Source organism: Psammomys obesus, unplaced genomic scaffold (assembly GCF_907164565.1).
Source record: "Psammomys obesus unplaced genomic scaffold, mPsaObe1.curated_primary_1811, whole genome shotgun sequence".
NCBI classification, from domain to species: domain Eukaryota; kingdom Metazoa; phylum Chordata; class Mammalia; order Rodentia; family Muridae; genus Psammomys; species Psammomys obesus.
Genome location: NW_026585626.1, coordinates 6,007,779 through 6,016,269, shown reverse-complemented (window position 1 = coordinate 6,016,269; position 8,491 = coordinate 6,007,779). Strand labels below are relative to the sequence as shown.

At 44.9% G+C, this 8,491-nt stretch overlaps 1 long non-coding RNA gene across 1 annotated transcript; it reads left to right on the top strand.

Moving 5' to 3' along the window:
• The first annotated feature begins 429 nt into the window (after positions 1 to 429).
• LOC129681334 (uncharacterized) lies at positions 430 to 4,423 on the top strand. Its single transcript, XR_008720836.1, has 3 exons — positions 430 to 643; positions 995 to 1,235; positions 4,117 to 4,423. It is a non-coding gene; the product is annotated as an uncharacterized LOC129681334 (long non-coding RNA).
• The last annotated feature ends 4,068 nt before the right edge of the window (positions 4,424 to 8,491 follow it).

The following is an 8,491-nucleotide window of genomic DNA, read 5'->3' as shown; positions in this document are numbered from 1 at the left end:
AAACTGTTCCAAATTCGTGATCCAGTTACGGTTTGTCTCAGGCTGGTCCTCAGGAGACTTCCCCCTGCGCCTCACAGAGATGTCCCTACTGCTGAAAAGGCCGGCATGGCTCTTAAGCAGCGTGCAGGCTGCTGGCGTGGCACCCCGGGCTGGCAGCTGGAAGGGCGTCCCACACAGCTTGGGAGAGGAAGGACTTTTGCTTCTGGCGCTCTGCCTTGAAGATGTCACTTTGAATGTCACTTCCTAGCTGCTTACGAAACCTGAAATAACAAAGCGACACAGTACTTCTGGGCCCCACGCTGTGCCACGGGGTCACAGTTAAACAAACGCCAGCTCCATTGTTAAAGAGAGACCGACTGCAGGCTCAGGGCAGCCCAGCCCCAGCGGCAGCCGCACGCCTGGTCGCGCGCGCCCCCTGCAGGCCTCCGGCGGGATGGCGGAGGAAGCGCTTCTGAAGAAGACTCCAAGGTCATTTGAAACACAGCCCTAGAGCGCGCTGGGCTCTGCTTGAAGGGCTGCTTTGAAAGGAGAAAGAGAGGTGTCATTCCAGAGAGCAGAATCAAAGGTAGAGGACCCAGCGACTTGAACCCGGGCTCTGCAGAGAACACAGCATCTTCGGTCTGTGTAAAGGCTCCCGGGCAAGGTTAGTGCTCCGTCCTCTGGCTTGGCGGCTGGCGCTTTGCCTGCACGGAGTGAAAGTGCTGTGGGTGAGTGATTCGGACAGAATCAAAGTACGAACGGTGTAAAGCCCTAAAGTCTGGCTTAGGGGTTCCATGGTTCGAAGGAGTACTTGCCCCTCAGGAGGAGATGGGCGGTGGACATGGAGGGAGGAGTCCAGCGAGCTTATTTAACATCCCGCTGGCCGCACAGACGCTGCCGGGAGTGGATCCAAGACCCTGCGCCTGCTCTATAGGCCTGCGATCAACCGGCTACATCCCTGCCGAGTCCCACACACTGCTTTCTTTTTAAACCTGTGTTTATTGCGTGTTCGCAGGGGTAAGCGCAGGCAACACAGGCCACGGAGGATGTGCTGAGCTCAAAGGATAACACTCAGAGCTCTCCAGACACCTTGTGGGGCGCAGGGATCAAGTCAAGTCCCCAGGCATATACAAAAGCGCCCCTTCTCTGCCTGCTCAGCCAGCCCTGCTACCCTCCATGTTCCTCTCAAGGCACAGCGGAGCTGGCCTTTCCCTATTTCTGTATCTGCAAGTGATGGTTTCACTGGCTGCCAACAGGTAGGTTCTGTCCAATTTGTAGCAACAATTACGTAAGGTTAAGTTTATGACCTAACATTTCTTTAGGGTCCTTTCAGGGCTGGGATGGTAGCCACTGGTAAAACACCTGCCAGGCAACTGTAAGGATGAGAGTTTGAATCCCAAGAACACACATAAAAGCCGGGCACAGTCGCACACGTGTGTAGTCACCGCTCTCCTACAGAAGGATGAGGCTGGGAGACAAGAGAACTCTTGGAGACTCACGGGCCAGGTAGCTTGGCATACCCAGCGTTTTAACTTGTCCGATCCAGCCCCAAGCAAGGGGCCAGGTCAGGGAATATTGTCCTCTGACCTCCAGGCACAGCCTGTGGCACAACCTCATCTACACTCACACCCAATTAAAAGAAAAACTGCCCTTCAAATTTGCCCATTTTCCCATCAAGGAGAAGATGGAAGAATTTATCCCTCATCTTGCAGTTGAGAATTTTCCCTAACTCAGGAATAATGAAGCCTAAAGTTCTCTTTTCATAAGATAAGGTCACACACAGCACACGCTGGGCCCCATCTCCCCAAGTACCCGAGGCTGGCCTCAAACACCTGGTCTTCCTGCTTCCACCTCCAAATGCCAGAATTACACCTATGCACTCCATAGCTGGCAGAAGTCATATAGATAAGGTATGATATAATGTTCCCCATGGTTGATGAGGTGGCTCAGTGGATTAGGGTGTCCATGCCAAGACCAACAGCTGAGCTCAGTCCTTGGGACCACATGGTGGAAATCAGTCCCACAGTTATCTTCTGACCTCCATGTGAATGTGTTGGCATACTCTCTCACAGGTAGGTAGGTAGACATATAGATAGAAATCTAATATACAAATATTTCATTAACCCCTGACACACAACTCTACAGCAACAGGACCAAAAGATGAGCACAGAGAATGGGAAACTGTCACAAATAAGTAGGTCAAACCCCAGTTATATCTGGTCTACCACCTGCAAAAGGACCAGACAAATACTAAAAGGAATTTTCAACTCTGCTCTGATAAATGGAGGCTGAAGCAATGAATGAGAAGAGAATTATAAACCAGTCAAAAGGCAAAGAAACATGTGAGTTTAATGACACGACCTCAACGTTTGAGCTTTAATTAACTTATAAACTCATTTATTTATTTGTGCATGTGTAATGTGTGTGTGTGTGCCATGTATGTACAGGTGCCTGTGGAAGCCAGAAGAGGGTGTCAGATCCCCTGGATCTGTGGGTGCTCAGAACCCAACTCCAGTCCTTGGCAAGAACAGCGACCACTAAGCCATCTCTCTAGCCCCAGTTTTGGTTTTATGAAATGCTGCAATCAATCTAAGCATAACTCACTGGGTAATCTGGAACAAAAAAATTCATGGTTTCACAATTCACAAGAGAGATTAAGGTAGAAATGAAAAGTCCTTTAAAATCAGCAAATAAAAGCAAATTACTTATCCTAGCTTTTGTGGGGGAAGATACATTTTCAGGCAGAAATGGTCAGCTTAGTAGGGGCTGGGGAGATGGCTCTGCAGATAGAATGCTTGCTTTACGAACATGAAGAGCAGAATTTAGATCCCCAGCCTCACACAAAAGCTGGGCCTGCCCAGAATCCCAGCACTGCTGATGTGGTGACATTAGGGCAAGGTAAGTTAGAATCTGAGGATTCTGAGTTCTGCTAGTGCCCCTGCCTCAGGAAATAAAGTGGAGAAGGATCAAGAAAGGCATTTGACATCAACCTCTGGCCCCTGAAAACGTGCACACTCATCCCCATCCACCCCCCCCCATGCACATACACATATGCACAGAGACCACACACATATACATGCAAAAAGAAAGAATGGGAGGGAGGGAAGGAGAGAGAGAGAAGTTCCACTTGGTCCCAGGACCAATGTATGGGAATTAACCCTCGCTAAATCATATCATTGTGAAAACCCAGAACTGTAAGGATAAAAAGAAGAACGGAGTAGGTTTCCTGAGATAGAAAAGGTCAGCAAAAAAAGATCAGACATCAGTGGCTGTGGATTTCTTGACAGTAGTACCAGAAGCTATGAGAATCCTAGAAGGCTTTTTCACACAGCCTTTCTTGGAAAGCTGCTAGAATATACGCTTTAACAAAATTAAGGTGGATTGAAGAATGAACACAATATTGGAGATAAATAGTTCCAACACAAGAGGGAATCTATTTTATTGTAAATCATATATATATGTATGTATATATGAGTGCTTTGCCTGCATATATGTTTGGGCATCATATGCTTGTAGAGCAGAAGACGGTGCTAGTCCCCTGGGACTGGAGTTACAGGTGGCTATGAGCCACCGTGTGGGTGCTGGGAATCAAACTCAGGAGCTCTGAAAGAGCTGAGAGTGCCTAACGGCTGAGCCATGTCTCCAGCCCTAACAGAGGAGGGAATTTAAGGATGTGAGGGCAGAGCATTCCAGAATTATCTCATTCTTTTATCATTTGGCTATCCTTAAAAAGCGTTTGGTATTTATCTGGGGAAAAAAAAAGGAATTTTATTCGATATTATATAAATATTCAATATTATTACAAAACAATATTATTACAAAACAATATTATTATAAATTGCTGATTAATTCCACAATTGAGATAAATAATGCACAGAGCAGGAGGGCATAGTGCTGCATGCCATTGATCCCAGCACTTGGGAGGCAGAGGCAAGTGGATCTCTGTGAATTCAAAGCTAGCCTGGTCTACAAAACAAGTTTCAGGATAGCCAGGGCTACAGAGAGAAACCCTGTCTGAAAAAATAAAAAAGGTAACTATGTAATAATGTGTTCTATCATGGGATACTATGAAGAGCATTGTTAAGTTTCACTTACGTTTTATTTACCTGCCTTGAGACAAGGCCTCATGTATTCTAGGCTGGCTTCAAACTCACCGTGTTCCTGAGAACGACCTTGAACTTCTGACCTGTGTGTGCCATCTGCCGAGTTTGCAAGGCACTGCACTGGGGACCTGTGGCTGACTGAGCCACGCCCCTCAGCTGAGCTGAGCTTTTCTTGCCTGTGACCTCGGGATTCTGATTGCTAAATTGGTTACTTTCATACATTTGTTTCACACCCCCCAAAATTTTGATGTAGACCTCTAACCCCTCCCTAAACTGTAAACCAATTTTATCTATGCCCATTAAAAGAATGGAATAATAAATTTTGAGGATATTGTAACCGAGGATTTATTGGCCATGTATTGTTGAAGTTCTGGCTAGCGACATTTTTTTTATGTCTCAGTCAGTATTAGAGTTGTTCCCATGTGAAGGGCTCAGCAATTTGTGTTACCTGCTCTGTTCAGTCTTCTTGATTTCCCTCTTCTTGTGTGTGGCCAAGATCTTCGGGTGGTCTTTCTCTGTCATATCTGATTTTTATTAATTTTGATGGAACCCATGATTTCTCTTCTCCTGTATGAATACACACAACACTTCTTCCCCGGCGTAGCACATTCCCTGCTCTCCATTGGTCCTTTCTCAACGCCACTGTGTCTTTGCAGGTGTGCTACTTACCTCATTTAAACACTTTTAAATTGATAAATAATTAGTCAATCTATTTTGGGGAGATATTATATTTCCCATCTTTTAAAATTACTGTTAGATATTTTCCTAGTTGTTTGACCTGTAGGATTATAAGTTATATGTGTTATAGGTTTCATGTCATAATGTCTAACACATTGTTGAATTCCAATGGATATGCATGCTGAAGCACCATCAGCCCCAATTTGCAAGGGCATCTGCAAAACATTCATCATCTCTAACAAATGTGTAACCTTAGGATCATGCTCTCCAGAATTTAAGGCAAAAGCCCCCCTGGAATTCTGACTATGAATCTATGGCATGATGCACATATTTCAGTTCTCCAAACTCTGTAAAGTTGACCACACCAGCATTGGATCACCTTGTTCCAAGACAGCACTAAACAGGATCTGCATTTCTACTTTAGCATATAGGCCTTCATCTAGTAACTGAACCTTAAGAATATACATACAATATCCAGTCTGACCAAGCTGGCCTATAGCTGAAGACTTTCTCTCCAGCATCTCAATGGGCTGCCATTTTGCAATATCTTCAAGCCTCTGTGGACTTTTCTCATCTGGAACCACCTCATTTGTGTTATTTGTAAGTACTAAATTGGATTGCTCTGAAGGCTCTCTATTTTGATTCAAAGATTTCCCCAACCTCTGTTCTATGACCTTTAATTTAGCATCTGTTATCTCAGTCTCTTCTTTCTCCAAGTCTGTCTTATCCTGATCTCCCCCAAAGAGGATATACAAAACTGAAATCATCAGTGAAAAAATTATTTGTATGCTAAGAGAAACAAACCCAAATGGTATTCAGAAGCACTGTGTCATTGTGTCTTCCTCCATTTTCAACATAGAAAACTGTCTTTTTCAATCTCAAAACCTCTAAGGACTTTACTTTCTTAGACCCAGCTGCCCTTTCAGACCTTACTCGTTCAGATGCTTGAGGCTTCTCTGTCTGTCTCTGGCTCCTGCTTCCAGAGAGAGGTATTTTTTTCTGCCTCCCTCACTGGATCCTGACCCCTTCCTCACTCTGGGAACTTATTAGGTCCACAAATGTTTGCTCCTCAGACCAGCAAGAAGCCCATCTGAAAGGGCCTTCTGCTTTGGCTAGTAAAGTCTGGCTTTTAGAAGCTTCCTTATTAAAGAGCCACTTTTTTTTTTTTTTTTTTTTCCCCTGCAGCCTGCTGGAAGCCTTGCTGCTCTGCAGGGGGTCTGCCTAATTAGGAATCTGTGCGCTCCTAGTTTAAGAACTGCCATTGCTTTGTTTTTAAGGAACAGGACTGAAAAACTGCTCTAAAGTTTTACCTTCTTGCTAGATTACTGTAAATTCTGCCCCACATTGGTATGCCATTTTTTGTTGATTATTAATATTTATTGTTGATTTATCTTTTAAACAGTGGTTATTCTTCACCACAGAGACACTAGGATTTATTTAATTAACCTAGAGCACGGTGCTGGGTAATAGTTACTCCATCCTAAACCTCAAAGCCTGCATAGTTTCCTCCCATTCAGATTTCCCACATTATACTTGCTTTTAGTCAGATCTTACCAAATGAACTAGATGAATGAGATGCAGTTCATCTCTAGTTCCATGTCCTCTCCACCGATCTCTCCTCTCCAACTACTTTCCCACTCACTTCTTTCTCCTCCCCACCAGACCAGGATGTCCCACACTATTCTCTCCATTGCTCAGCACTGGCTGGTTGTTTTATTGACAATGTAGAGAACAAATGGTGGCAGGTTTACACAAACGTGAGACAGGTGATGCTTAGAATAAACATCACGATGCAATGTCCAGATGGAAACCAGAGAGTGGGGGAGAGAAAGCAGCATTTGGATGAACAAGGGTAAGGTGTGTACATTCCACTAGAACATTATACCAACACGTGTGATACCCTGGCTCCATTCTCTCTCTCTCTCTCTCTCTCTCTCTCTCTCTCTCTCTATCTATACATATATTTTTATGTGTACAAGTGTTCGGCCTGGTGTAAGTATATGCACCAGATCCCCTGGGACCGGAGCTATGGTGTTTGCATACCTTTAAAAAACACTTTTATTTACATTTCTTATATCTCTTTCTCCCTATTCCGCTCCAATCCTTTCCAACACCCCAACACCAGGTGGGAAAAAGGAAGGGTTAGTGGGAGAGGAGGCACAGTTCTCTCAGCTGCTTCCTGCTGGTTTGGGTCATCAGGTTCCTTGGAGCCAGTCCAATCCTCATTTCAGGAGATCTCCAACTTGTCTCACTGTATCAACAGCAAACAGGAACCACAGGGCAAGTAGCAACAGCCTTGTTCTTTCTTCTTTGGAGCTCCCCAACACTCCTTGGGCTCTGGCATTTATTTTTCTCTCCAGAGTCCTCAGATATAAACTGTTTGCAGCTGACAACAAGCTCCTCTTAGAGGCTACAGGTGGCAAATAGTTCGCTGCTGTGACCTATCTGAATCAGTCCCACACTCCACACCTGAGATTAAAACAAAGCCATGTTTATATCCACAGCACTACGGATGGTTGTAAACCACCATCTTGGTTCTGGGAATCAAACCTGAGTCTTCTAATAGGGGACTTAACCACTGAGTCATCTCACCAGTCCCCTGTGTGTGTGTGTTTTTTAATTAAAAACTTATAATTGTGTGATGTGTGTGCAAATCTGTGCTTATGCCATGCCATGAATGAAGATCAGAGAAGAGATACTGAAAGTCATTTCATTTTACCACAGTCTCTGGTGATAACATTCCACTTGTCGAGTTTGTGTGGCAAAGCCACTCAGGTATCTTACAAGCCCAGTGTTAAAAGAATTTTTTTCTTTTTTTTTAAGTTAGGAGATCTAACCTACTATATGGTAAGCAAGATCCATCCATCCATCCAGTCCAAGAGCAGATATGTCTGAAAAAAGGTTTTCTCTATTTAATGAGTAATATTTTGGGGTGGGGATAATGGTGTTTGTGGAGGGACTTTTTAAACAACAACAAAACACCTGACTGACTGAGGACTAGTCTTCTCTATTGGGGGTTCTGAATTCAAGGCAGGCTTAGTTATTTGTATGTTGCTGTGGTAAGACATCATGACCCGTGCTATAGAAGAGAGGGTTAAATGGCCAGGAGCACGGCACCAGGTAGGCACAACACTGGAGCAGTAGCTGAGAGCTCAGATCTAATCCATACAGCAGCAGGCAGAAGCAGGATTTAAGTAGGAATGGCAAGGGCTTTTGAAACCTGAAAGCCCTCTCCCAGTGACACACCTCCTCCAAACAGGTCAACCAACTGGGGAACAAGCATTTCAAATATATGAGCCCCTAGTGGAGCCATTCTTATTCAAACTACCACAGATGCTCTTAGGGTCAAGCTCCTGACGGTGGCCTTTGCATTCCCCAGCAGCAAAGGCGTCTACCATTTTCTTCAGCCCTGGCTGGTATGAAGTCCTGTGGATGAGGCGTTTGTGCCCCTTCCTTTGCCTACCTGGCTATTAAGACAATGCACCCCAAGGAACAGGAGTTGGAAAAGACTAGGAGTCTGGTGTGAACCAGAACCAGAGCTTGTCTCCCAGAAAGACATTTCTTATGGTTTCTTCAACTTGTCAGAGTACCTTGCAAGGCAGACTGGCCTTGTCAAGACGAGGATGGATCAGTGATAGACCAGGACCACCCCTTGACCAGCACTGCCCTTTATTTAAAGCTAAACCTCATGTCAGGACTTTGAAGGAACCTTGAGGGTGGGGATAGGGTCA